Source organism: Periplaneta americana, chromosome 1 (genome assembly GCF_040183065.1).
Source record: "Periplaneta americana isolate PAMFEO1 chromosome 1, P.americana_PAMFEO1_priV1, whole genome shotgun sequence".
NCBI lineage: Eukaryota > Metazoa > Arthropoda > Insecta > Blattodea > Blattidae > Periplaneta > Periplaneta americana.
The window spans coordinates 94,478,536-94,493,077 of record NC_091117.1 but is presented as its reverse complement, the minus strand read 5'-3'; the positions used below and the strand labels follow the sequence as shown (position 1 = coordinate 94,493,077).

Sequence of the window (14,542 nt, the reverse complement as noted above, 5' to 3'; positions counted from 1 at the left end):
TTTTAAACAAGTTTCTTACTCACTTTTCTTGTATTGTAACCCTGGAAACAGTATGTAGAAATAATATAAATATAATCAATAATGTGGCTACGTTTCCATAGTTATGCAGAGCATTGTTGATTTCTGTCAGGATTGTATTGCTTCGTGTATCAGATTTTGGTTTCCTAAATTGACAGAAAGTAAAGAAAATTTACAAACAAAGCAATTGAGAAGAATTTTGTTGCAAACCATCCGATACAGCTGAAACTATATTTTCTTTTGTACTGTTAATATAACGATCAATAGCTAATAATGTTTCATTTGCAAACATTGGTTTCAAAATACAAATATTAACTTGACATATTACCAATGAAGTAGATTGTTGCGTATTTCAACACGTGTTGAAAGACATTCATTGCATATCACATGAGCATTACAAAGAGCCTTTTAACACATGTATTACCTATTACTCGTATACCGGCACTACTATAATTCTAGAATAAAAAAAGGGTAGGTACTGTATAAAACTAACAATCATGTCAGTGTCATCAATGATGATTTCCATAGTTATGCAAAAAGTTGTTGATTTTGATCAGGATTGTTTTGCTTCGTGCATCAGATTTCGGTTTCTCGAATTGAAAGAAAATAATATAAATTAATGAATGAAGTAATTCAGAAAAATTCTCTTGCAAACCACTCGGCATCGTTGAAACTATAGTTTTTCTTCTAATGTTAGTGCAAAAGTCAGCAGCAAATAATGCTCTATTTACGCACATCTGATGGAAAATTAAGTTGCTAGTGAAGTAACGTGTTGTATATAGCAACACTACTGTTGAAAGGCATTCATTGTATATTACAAGAGGATTTCAAAGAGCCTTTCAACACGTGTGTTATTATTTTATAATACCATAATTATTGTAAAACAGAAAATAATAGGTAGCCTACAAAACTGCAATCATGTCAGTATTATCAAGAATGCAGCTACTTTTCCATAGTTGCAGAAAAGTTGATGTTGGTCAGTATTGGTTTGCTTCGTGTATCAGATTTCGGTTTCCCAAATTGAAAGAAAATAATGAAAATTGATGAAGAAAGCAATTCAGAAGAATTCTCCTCCAATCCACCCCATATCGTTAAATTATAATTGTTATTGTACTATCATCATAAAGAGAAAGAACAAATAATTATATTAAAATAGTATAAAATGTGTTTTAATTGTAGTTACAAAATGTTCTGCAAAGTTAAATTGCCACATTAGTGCAGAAAGGTCACTTTGAGGCATTGGTTTTGTTTCAGTTCTGCAAAGAGTCACTGTAAATTCTAAAATCTTGTTTGCAAATATCACTTTTCAATATAGTCTCATCAAAATAATTTACAGTAAATGCTATAATAAAAATTGTGTTATTTTCAATTGTAATGCTTATTGCAAATTTAATTATTATTATTATTACTGTAAAGTTTAAGTGATTATATTCAATATGTTGTGACAGATAAATGTTCTTGCAAAAAGTTATAAAAATCATTTCATGTTCAGCACGAAACCACATCACTCCACAATGTTGTAGGAATATAACTTACCGTCACATATTTTATATCATTAGATTTAAAACTAATGTTTCACTATGTGATAATTTTAGATATATTTCATTGTGTGATAATATAAACCTAATATTAGGTACATTTTTTAATTATTGAGATTATAATTCCAGTGCTAATTGTCTCTTACAAGCTGTACATTGTCAGTATTATTGTTCAAGAACATGGACTTAAATTAAACTCAGAGTTTGTAAGTAAAGCTTCTGCGGTCGAAGCAACCACTTTTGAAGGAGTTCATTTATTAATTAATGATAACTCGAGTGCAAATTGTCTCTTACAAGCTGTACATGGTGAGTGTTATTATTCAAGAACAAGGATTTAAATTTATTAAACTCAGAACGTGTAAATAAAGGTTCTGCGGTCAAAGCAACCGCTTTTGACGAAGTTTGTACTTTGTTATTAATAATACATAACCTTCTTCTCAGAACAACATAGAAGAATCTAATCCAGTGTTACCAAGTTTTCAAGATAGTCTAAAATGAAGATAAATAGACTATAGTATAACTTAAGTTACTTATATCTATTACTTAATCTATAATATTAGTCATATTTACATTTTATGTTGTTATTGTTGAAGTACCAGAAATTCTTCTACGACATCTCCGGCGACATTCGACAAGTTTTCTTTTTTTGTTGAGTGTGTGTTGGTAGTTGTGTTGATTTGGAAAATGTGTTTGTATGTGTGAGAGAGAGCAATAAACAAGGCCACACAAAACGACGTCGGAAGGCTTCCGTGATTCTTATTGCATCTTCGATAATTCCAATTGATTTTTATACAACCACTCCGCACACAGTCGTGGCTACGACCGGCACCACAACGGTTCAGAGGAAATAAACACGATTCCTAATACATTCCTAAACAACTATCAAATCTGTATAGCACATGTAGCTTATTGTTGAATTCTGTATACTAATCTCATTTCTAATACAAGACAGTTAATGTTTCGTTATACTATGAACCTAAATATATCTAATACAAGAAAACGTATACTAATCACTCACTATTACATTCAATTAATAGTGTAACCCGTAATATTTTGAAAGCACAATTTCTTGTATCTCAAAATCTTAAGCTTTTATCTTGTGTTCTCAAAAGTTTCTAATTTTATCTAAGGCTATTATGTTTTCACGTGCTAATTTATTTAAGACTACTCTCTCTAACAAAATATCTAGTAACTATTTAACACGACTACCTAAATGAACGATTTCCTACTTGTAAATATTCTTGTTTAATTTGAAAACTTGTCAACGCATGACTTTCTACTGAAAGCACTTTAATTCTCACGCTTGTAGTTATTGTTGTATTGATGTGTATGGTATCTTGTACAAAAGTGTTAGTCCACATACACAAAAAATAACCACAACACTTATAAACACTTGCAACAAGAGAGCGCGCAACACGAAAAGGAAGAAGCGGTTAGGCTACGTATGGCACGAGTGATGCTCCAAGAGGAGGTCCGGGGTTTGGGGCCGGATTAGGGCAGGAGCAGTATGGTCGGCAACGAGGATGCGTGCAGGGGGGCGAGGGGTGAGAGGCAGGATCTTCTTCTCTGCGCCGGCCTGGGACCCCCCATTGCAAAGAGCCTTCCGACGCCGGGCAGTCAGATTCGTGCGCAGTCGCAGCTTGCTGCAACCGAAAACGAACAGATGACTAGCACATTGCGTTTTGATTCTTTCATGCTAATCTGCGGAGCAGGAGCAAGGTGCTTGTTACCTGCGCCTTTATTCTTTCAACGAGAAGGTTCATTAGTGCGAACGTTAATGGTTCAAATAACTTGTAACGGCGAATTTCTAGAGCATTGGATGTTAGATAAAATAAAAAGACAGAGGTTTCGCCCAGCCAATTGTTCCTAACCGAAGAAAGCTGCTGAAATATCTCACGTAAACTCAATGCTAAAACTGAAATTATAATTTTGGACTGTTGTATTAAGCTACATATTCCAACCACCCGCTCTCAGGCATGTGAACGTGAATTGCATTTAGTTTATTGAAGGGGGGGAACTACGATCCAGCTCTACGACCATTCAAGATCTATTGCGCTAAACCTCAAGCTACGCGCATTCCTAAGTCCACAGCACCTGACTATACTAAGACACAGTTGCATAAAAGTCACTAATTAAAATTTTATTTTTAACTGAAAATTAGTAAATAACTCCGGATTAGTTTCTACATTATGTTGTATAAAATTAACTTATGAACATGTAAAACTAGGTTCAGTAAGTAAGTAAAGTAAATCCGTGGCGCTACAGCCCATGAAGGGCCAAGAGCGACCAGCCGGCTGCTGGCCTCACGTCCACATGCCGAAGCAGAGATGAACGATCATCCAACCAGATTGGAGGTATCGTGTGGTTAGCACGATGATCCCCCCAGCCGTTATAGTTGGTTTGCGAAACCGGATTTTTCGCTGCTTATCGTAGCTCCCCAAGTGCATCACGATGCTGGCCGAAATTTCACGAGAAAATTTCTTCCCCCATGAGGATTCGAACCAGCGCGCATTCCGTAACGCGAGTCCTAGACAGGATGCCTTAGATCACGACGCCACGGCGCGGGATACTAGGTTCAGTACTAACGGATATTTACAGTAATATACGTGGCAATAAAGCGAAATATGAATTAAATTAGTAAAGCCAGTTGGTTTTCAACTGTTTCGCAATGAAAAACAAACAATCATTACAGCCTACTGAATATACGTCTCAATACGTATAAGGAGGATCATGATCACTGAATTCAGATTTTTGGTTGTAACTGAAGACGTAATTTTTGTTCAAAAATTTGCACTACAAATTTTGATAACCTAAATCTAATTTTAAATTGAACTTCAATAAACGGATTTCCTCTCCTGTAGAAAACACGAGCTCATAAGAATTCACTATCACCATTAGATGAGGTTTCAGAATAATCAGAAGTCTGTAAATAAATATATTAATTTGTAATTTCACTCAAACCAGAAACAAATAATGGAAATGTGTAAAACATCGTTTCACCTCAATTGGAACTTAAAAATAACTCTTTTCATTCTGAAATAATTTCTGTAAACTTCAGCTAACATGAGTAACGCGAGAAGATTTGTTTAACTTAAAGTTAAGACAAAATAAGTTAGTATTTATACAATCAAAAATTCACAGTTAAACATAGCCTAACTTAAGATTAATTTGATGTCTTAATCTGAGGTTAATCGTTTTTATACGGCCCGGCAGAATGATCTCAGTTTGAATTGGCCTCCGCATAGGTTTCTTAATAGTTGCGCTTGATGGTATAGTCCAGGGTTGGGCATATTACGTGATTCTCAGAAATGAGCGCTGTGTGCTTTAAAGAGCGCATCTTGCGAGCGCTGTGACGTAAGCATACTGTACGTCATTCATTGTCGGTGCAATGGTGACTCTGCAGTATGAGACGAACTTTGAAGACGGAGCTTCCGCTCATACACTAAAGCGGCCCGCTACTCCCAATGCTTTTAATGAACCATGGGAGGAGGAGTTCTTTTTGGTAGAGAGCAGTGGATTAGCAAAGTGTTTAATTTGGCATAAAACACTCCAACTGATTAAGAAGTTCAATATCCAACGACATTATGATATATCATAGTATAGTATATTACAGTTCATGATATATCATATATCATATTATATATCTTGAACTGTAATATACTATACTATGATAATTATAATATTTGTATAATTTAAAATTATATATTACTAAATGTATAATAACTTATAATGCAATGTAAATATCAAATAGATACTCTAATATAATGTACCTCAGAAACATGTTTTTTAAGTTGCATTAATTTATGGTCATATCATATCATATCATATCATATTATATTTATGTATTAACAGGATGACAATAATACACTTAGTGAATCGGCTATGAGAATTAGCTACAAAATTTGCCACGAAATTGCAAAGGAATTGAAAACATTCAACGAAGGTGAATTCATCAAGCGATGTTTAATTATATTGGCAGATGAACTCTGTCCACAGCAAGTAGGGGAAGTGGAAGCCATACGCCTGTCTCGTAGAACCGTGGTGAGGAGATTGCAGTATGTGCGTATGGGTTATGTAAATAAGCCTAATGATTTGTGTGTGTGCATAGAGCGAAGTTTATTTCATTAAATTAATAAGAGTGTTATAAATTCTGTACTGTACAATGGATTGATGTAATATTCTTATAAACTATTATGTACTGACAGACTGAATGACTAGAACAACCGTGGCTCTTGTTATATTAATGCAGGGAAGGTAGCTGTAATGTGAGTCCGCCACTGCGTGAGCGTTCTGCTCTGGCTTGGAATTGAAGTGCCTTGCGGAGCGAGAGCAGCTCTGGCCAGCTAGACTGAGCCGCTCTCATGCCCGGCCCTGGTATAGCTTATGTCTTTGAGCAGCACAAGTCATGTCATTTCAGTTACAATCATGGCGTAGACAGGTGAAGATTGTGCATTTTGTTGGTGAAGCAAATTAAAAAAATTGTGATTCTGTGATTGCAACGCAGCGAAAAATTTTATACCCATTTTAGAGGAAGTCGACACGGAAGAATTCCTGATAAGAAAACCATATTGTTGTAGGTAGATATGGAAACGATGTATCGGTTTTTACGGAATACCGATATTTTCGTTTCGATATATCTGTATCGAAATTTTGATTCAATATATCGTATAATATATCGGGTTTCTCACAAATTTATAAGTTTTTTTTGTGGAATTATTATCATTATCAACAACAACAAAATCCACACTAGACAATTCCGATAATTATACTACTGTTTTAATACTGTTATTAATGATCCCCCAGGCAAGAGCAACTCCCATCCTGAAAGTGAACAGTCTGATCTCAAAAGGGTAGGCCTATCGAAACATTTATTCCTATATTCTGAAATGGAAAGAGAAACAAAAATTTAATACTGATGTCACATTTGTTTACGGCTATGATTTCTGTGCACAACCAAGTACTGACATTCTGTTTTCTTATTACCTCTTTCAGTGCATAAAAATTCTATCCCTATCTTCATCACCATTGTTGTTTGGAATATTGGAGTGTTACAATAACTTGCAATGGGAACTTACTATAGAAGGATTGTATCAAATCAACCGTGAAGTTTGTTAAAACTTGTAACATTCTAAGTACAATTTACTTACATTTAAAAATAATTTCAAGTTCTGTTTACTTACATTTCAAAATGATTACGTTGTTACGTATATCTGTGTCCTGGATTGAATCCTATAAAATATTACAATAACTGAATCGTATTCCAATATCAAATACCCAAGTTGGCCTGGTTGACGCAGTTGGTATAGCGCTGGTCTTCTATGCCCAAGGTTGCGGGTTCGATCCCGGGCCAGGTCAACGGCATTTAAGTGTGTTTAAATGCGACAGGCTTATGTCAGTAGATTTACTGGCATGTAAAAGAACTCTTGTGGTACAAAATTTCGGCACACCGACGACGCTGATATAACCTCAGCAGTTGCGAGCGTCGTTAAATAAAACATAACAATTTTTAAATACTCAACCATATAGAGTTCACTTGACTATCTCTATAATAGTTAATATCACTATATACCTCCACCATAATTTTTATTAGGTTAGGACCTACATCATACGGTATTGAAAATGTACTGTTTATTGCTACAATTTTACATTTATGCTTTTGACTGTTATGATGTTAATTTCAATGGCAAAAAGGAAAATTAAAATTGAAGTAATTTTATTGTATTACAGTAGGCTAAATGAACACCTAAAACTGCAATTTGCTTACGAAATAGAGATATATCCATAATCGTTCGATGTATTTTCTTCAATATATATGGATTATCAAAATTAGGTTTACAATCTACTGCAATATCAATATATCGATTTTAAAATCATTTCCTCCATCGCTAGTTATAGGTGAGAAATTTCAGACACAAGGTTCAACTTTCAAACAGAAGTCGTCCGGTAGATGTCGCAACGTTCGGACTTCCGAGAATATCGCAACAATAAGAAAGCTGTTAACCTTTTCTCCACAATGTTCAGTCATTAAACATGCCCTGACGTTATTACACCTAGACAGACCTCTAGTTCTATCTTAATAAAATTATGGTGGTTCAGGGACTTCGAGAACAAGATTGGCTCAACCGCCAAGCTGCTTGCAAACCATATTGGAAAATGTTTCAGGAGACGCTGTTGTGCTCAGTTTCATTTGTGGGGCTGCATCAACAAACAACACATTCGGCATTGGGCACCAGAAAATCCTCAAGAAATGCATCTGCGAACTTTCCGTAACTCTTTGTGTGCTGTTGCACAATTTGGAATAATAAGGCCATACTTTTTGAGGAAGACTGACGCACAGTCACTGTTTCAGGAGTGTATAGCTCGTGTGAGCAAGCATTTGGACGATATTATCTTTAAAACAACGTGATATCAAAATGAGAAGCATTCTTGTGTGAGAAGGTAAAATAAAATTTTGAATAGGATCTATAGTGTTCTTTTTGTTTATGTTTCAAATCGGGTAGACCACTCTGCCGGGCCCTGTATAACCGGCTGTAAGGTTCGCTGCGTGCCTACGTTTGGAGGAGACTACCGCTATCATCCCTAGGCCAGCGCTCTCAGTGCGTTACCAGCCAGCGTTAGGGGGATGCTATGGAATGATGACGGAATAGAGAGATGTTGATGGAATGATGTTGATGCCTAATATGGGGAAGAGGGAGAACCCCGAGAAAACCTCAACTGCAACTTTGTCCACCACAAGAGGTCTCTATCGATTTTAATATGAAAAGTCCCAGGCCCGAGACCGGCAACCGGCTAGTCGACGTTCACCCTATGGACTGTTCGCACCAAGAATGGATTATATATTCTCTACACTTAATATTTTGAAATTATAAAGATAAAGGTAACCTCTTACACCCCATGAAGGTGCATGGAAGGCACAGAGGTAGAGCTCCATGCTTCCGTGACCTCGGCACTAGAATGAGGTGGTGTGTTCCGCACCACGCTCCCACCGCCTTTTGCCCCCTGGTAAGACCCGGTCCTTCATTCCACAGGAGGCTGAATGGCCCCCGGGTCCGTTCTAGAAGTTTTGTCAAAGGAAAATATTCACCACTACACAGGATTGAACCCAGGTCCTTTCTAGTCTCTAGCAAAACGAATTATTAACTCAGTTACTCGTCCCCCATTATGGAAGTATAGGATCACACCCATCTTCAGTAATGAATAATAATAATAATAATAATAATAATAATAATAATAATAATAATAATAATAATAATAATAATAATAATAATAATGGGTGGTACAACAGCCCATGAAGATTCAAGGTTGACCAGCCGAATGTTGGTCTCACGTCCACATGTCTCAGCAGAGTTTTTTGATCATCCAATAAGAACGGGGGTAACGTGTGTCTGCACTATGATTCCCTCCCAGCAGATTAGTCATTTAAAGGGTGCTATGCATAGACATTTCGCTAGCCAGCGCTACGAGCGTGCTAAACTAGCCCGAGCTATCGACTGATTACTTGTACAGGATTCACATCATATATCGCTAACAGTGGTTTATGAATACGAAAAACGTTAGTTCGCTGATCATCCGCCGGAAGTCCGCGCTAAGGATGTCTATGAATATGGCCCGCTGTTGTTTAGTCAACTGTCCGAAGACAGGTCTGAACCTCACAAACGATACCAAGAAGGCACCACTTATGAGGCAACTTGGCCAGGAGATAATGGGGTAGGGTGGCCAGTTCCTTTACCCCTAGCTACATATTACACTAGTCAGACGTCAGATGCATACAAACAATTATTATTCTTCCTCTGATACACATCAAGTGAGATGTACTGCCTGATAACAGATGTAGGACTACATATCAGCCAGAACCTCAATCATAGCAGAATTTATAGGTTATGATAATATAATATAATATAATATAATATAATATAATATAATATAATATAATATAATATAATATAATATAATATAATATAATATAATATAATATAATATAATATAATGTAATATAATAGATATATAAGCTGGTGTTCCTGGTCATGGATTCGACATGACGCAGGGCCATCGTTGATGTTGCACAATGTATAAAAGGATCAGCTTACTTATTACCTTAAGGTGAAACTTAATTATTTCCCCTCCATTACTACATATTTATCCTAATGGATTATGATGATTTTCTAGTAAGAAGGTTGAATTTTCTTTCGCCAACTTCATTTCGAATTTCGGTACTAAGAAATACAACAACTGGTAGTGATTTTCTAACTGTTAAGCTGGCAGCAGTTGTAGGGAGTGAAAATTTTGAAAATTAAATTTTTCTATATTTCTGAGCCGATTACTGGAAGCTAGTGAAATTTGAGCTACTAATCATTAATTAATAGCAGTATTAATATTAATACATAATAGTTATTTTATGTGTTGCGTTGAGTTATGGTTTCGAGACAAAATTATAGTCAGGTAAATTTAAATAAATACATAGGATTTATTGTTATTTTATGACGCTGTATCAACATCTAGGTTATTTAGCGTCTGAATGATATGAAGGTGATAATGCCGGTGAAATGAGTCCGGGGTCCAGCACCGAAAGTTACCCAGCATTTGCTCGTATTGGGTTGAGGGAAAACCCCGGAAAAAACCTCAACCAGGTAACTTGCCCCGACCGGGAGTCGAACCCGGGCCACCTGGTTTCGCAGCCAGACGCGCTGACCGTTACTCCACAGGTGTGGACAATACATAGGAGGATCGAAAAGTAACGCACAACATTTTTTGTGGCAACATATTTAATACGTAAGCAAAACGAAATAATGCACAAGAAAGCTACAGGTTTTACCTGTTTTTATAAGTAGAAACCAAGTTTCTCCACACGTTTCTCTCATCGAGGCACCAGATCCAGTTTACTTCATTCATAAAATTCTGTTTTCTAGGCATAGGCCTATAGCCACATGAGCACGACTGATTTCAATTCTTCATACGCACCGAAGTGTTGACCTAGAAATTTCTTCATTGGTCCGAAGAGGTGAAAGACGCTGCAAAGTCTGGACTGTAGTGTGGGTCATTGCTGCCTCAAAAATGTGGTGGTGTTGCAACGGTCATTGGTCGGCAGGAACGTGCTTCGTCGGAGGCCCCCATCGAAGAACCTGTACCACCTGGAGATGTTGCTAGTGTCCAGAGAATCAGCACCATACACTTCCATAATTTCCCTGTGTATTTCATTGGGACTTTTTCGTTTTTCCCCCCAAAAACCGGACTACATCTCACTGTTCTTCACAAGCAGACGATGCTAGCACACTCGCTATCTTTACTCAGTAGTTACGGTCGTTCCATCAGGGTGACACTTGATCGAGGAATTGCTGTCTGTAGCGTAAAATTCAAACTAAATATCTGCCAACTTTTAACGTCCTAACCAAAATAGTATTCCGTAAAAAAAAAAAAAAGGTTGTGCGTTACTTTCCGATCCACTCTCGTATAACACACGCTGTGATACATGCACTTGGGTGATCGATAGAAATGCCACGTCACATTTTAATTATTTTTTTTCGTGTTTAGATTCTTTTAAAATAATAATATCAAAGAGAGTAAATAGCATCGCAGTGATTCCTACAAAAAGAAAGCGTGTGCCATTCAGAGTATGCTTCAGGAATCTATAGTTCATATGTATAATGAACTGAAGGAAAAAGATAATGAAGAAGGAATAATGCTCACGGAAACAGCAATTACTATAACTAGAATAGCAAGATTATTAGGAGTAAGTATTCTTAAGCATACATTTCAAAGTGGCATTCGGTTTTCCGAGTTTGTAGGCCTACTAATCATTTCACGTGATGAAACAAAATGCATTTTTAGGTTAGGTATCGTGAATCGTAAACTGTTTAGTCAAAGCAATGAATTTCATGTTGTCAGGCAAAATACATTTTAATATTAGCTCATATTAATATACCAATTACCAACATAAATTATTGTGCGAGAGGTTCGCGAGGAAAATAGAGGCCTACTCTTTCCCAAATTATTGAACCATTTAGAAAACACTCCCAACATAAAGATAAGATATGGTAAATAAGTAAATAAACAACACATCGTTAGTGTTAATACTGTATAATAATAATAATAATAATAATAATAATAATAATAATAATAATAATAATAATTATTATTATTATTATTATTATTATTATTATTATTATTATTATAGCCTCTTTGGTGATATCTGGTATTAGTTGGCAACTCTGAAGAGACGGCCAAATTAGCCTTTTAGGAACTGTTCTGTTAGAAATGGCTTTCCAAATAATTTCCTTCGTACACGGTAAATAACTTGAGTAGAATTAATAATAATCCGTGGCGCTACAGCCCGTGAAGGGCCTAGACCGACCAGCCGGCTGCTGGCCTCACGTCCACATGTCGAAGCAGAGGTGGACGATCATCCAGCCAGAATGGAGGTATCGTGTGGTTAGCACGATGATCCCCCCAGCCGTTATAGCTGGCATTCGCAACCGGATTTCGCTACCTATCGTAGCTACCCAAGTGCATCACGATGTTGGGTGGGCACCGGTCCCATACACTGGCCGAAATTTCATGAGAAAATTTCTTCCCCCATGAGGACTCGAACCAGCGCACATTCCGTAACGCGAGTCCTAGGCATGATGCCTTAGACCGCGACGCCACGGCGCGGGACTGAGTAGAATAATTAGTGATGCGAAAATATTAATATGTAAGTTTGATATTGTGTGTGTTTATCTAAAATACACAAAAATGCAGGAGAAGATTTTCGAACGTCTAACTGGATCTCTGACCTAAGCCAAAAAACCTAAAGTTACGTAACCTAGGAAAATTTTTATGCTTACATAAAAAAAATAATATAAATTGCACCTGTCCATTATGTTCTAATTTTCTCTCTGTTGTGGAGGTGAAAAGAGAAGGCTAGCACTGAAGCCTCTACCTCTACTATCGTGGGAATGATGTTTGAAGTCCTAACGTCCCATCATTGTAGATATCGTAACTCGGCTATGCGATGCGTTGCCATCTGTCAAGTAATGTTATCGTAGATGTTTCATTCTGAAAGGATAGTTGGCGTGTGTTGTTTGTAAAGGAGAAAGATGTGATATTGTTGAAAGCAAAATACTTATTTTATGTCATGTCATGTACTGGGAAGTTTCATATCATGTGGTATCCGTGACAAATGGGATTCAGGTTCTGAAAGATCGAAAACTATTACCGAAATTTATGCTCTAAATCTTATAATTTACATTTCTTCTTACGTTCCAGCAATTGAAGGAAATTATTTTCATTATCTTCCTGTGCATTGATAAAGTCTAGGACCTAGGCTATAGCACCTCATTACGGACCTTATCACTCGCTCAGAATTTTTAAGTTTCTGTTGAATTATTTCCCTGTCTTTCTGGACACTTTGTCGTAACGTTTCAATGCTCTCAGTTGTTAATTAAGACGTAAATAATAATAATAATAATAATAATAATAATAATAATAATAATAATAATAATAATTTATTTTAGCTGGCAGAGTTAAGGCCGTAAGGCCTTCTCTTCCACTCAACCAGCAAAAAGTGTAAATACATATGCATGAACTTACAAAGAATTCAACAATTTGATTTAGATGAGAGTTACATGTATACAAGAGTTATTTACGAATTAAACAACAAAATACTATGAACTATTAATTAAACACTGAAATAAACTGTGTAGCAGAATTAAGCTAAAATACATAGAATGTTAATATATTTCGAATAATAATAGATAATAGAAAGAGATTATTATAGATAATAGAAAGAGATAAGGTCATGCCAGAAATATAAATTAAATGAATTAAAGTGCGAGACTTTCAGGCCATAAAATGTATCCACCACAACTAATCGGTTATCCTATGAAAATCACCTAAAATGAGGCAGAGAGACATTGTGTATAAACTACATGTGACGAATTGCATTTAATTAAAAAATTTACTTATAAATGGCTTTTAAGGAACCCGGAGGTTCAATGTCGTTCTCACATAGGCCCGTTATCGGTCTCTATACTGAGCAAGATTAATCCAATCTCCACCATCACATCCCATCTTCCTCAAATACATTTTAATATTATCCTCCATCTACGTCTCGGCCTCCCCAAAGGTATTTTTAAACTTTCTATATGCATTTCTGTTTCCACCCATACGTACTACATGTCCTGTCCATCTCAAACGTTTAGATGTAATGTTTCTAATTTGCATTTCATTCAAATGCCTCTTAAAATTGCATTACATTCTAGTGCGCCAGTAGATCAAAATCATATTGTCAATTTTGTTATTCTTGTTCATACAATAATGCTGAATTTCTGTTGGTACTTGATTATCAACACCGTAAGAATTTTCTACAGTCCAGGAATGAACTTTGTAAAATTTGAACATATTATTCTTACTGAAAGTGACTTTATCTGTAAACAATACAGAGAACACGAAATCACAGGCGTACATCTATAGGAACTAAGACCATAATGCTTCTCGTAAAAGAAATGAGGTGAAGTATGTCTTGTTTTGGGGCGCAAGGAATTCATTTTAAATTTCCCCTAAACGTAAACATATTATTTCTGGATAAACGCTGTAATTTAGAATCAAAGAGATTTCGGTAGTGACTACGAACTTCCTGAAATATTATTTTTAGAATCTGATTTCTTCTCTGCAGTAGAACCGAATTGTTATGAAACCGTCGTATATTATGTTATCCAGTACATATAGCAAACATTTCGCAAATAGTAATGCTAAATAGTAGTAGTAGTAGTAGTAGTAGTAGTAGTAGTAGTAGTAGTAGTAGTAGTAGTAGTAGTAGTAGTAGTAGTAGTAGTAGTAGTAGTAGTAGTAGTAGTAGTAGTAGTAGTAGTAATAATAATAATAATAATAATAATAATAAAATAATAATAAATTCATTACTATAAGAAACACATATATTTTTATACAAAAAATTTCTCTAGCATCCCCAGCAAGAGTACACTGAATGTACAGTATCATAATCTCCTTGGTGG

At 35.9% G+C, this 14,542-nt stretch overlaps 1 protein-coding gene across 1 annotated transcript in view; it reads right to left on the bottom strand.

Annotated features, from left to right (window-relative positions):
* LOC138698393 (calmodulin-like) overlaps positions 1 to 3,036 on the bottom strand; it is an 891,422-nt gene extending 888,386 nt beyond the window's left edge. The window contains exon 1 of the mRNA XM_069824269.1: positions 2,127 to 3,036. The gene's annotated coding sequence lies outside the window, so the exon portion shown is untranslated. The remainder of the gene's footprint in view (positions 1 to 2,126) is intronic.
* Between the last annotated feature and the right edge of the window lie 11,506 nt (positions 3,037 to 14,542).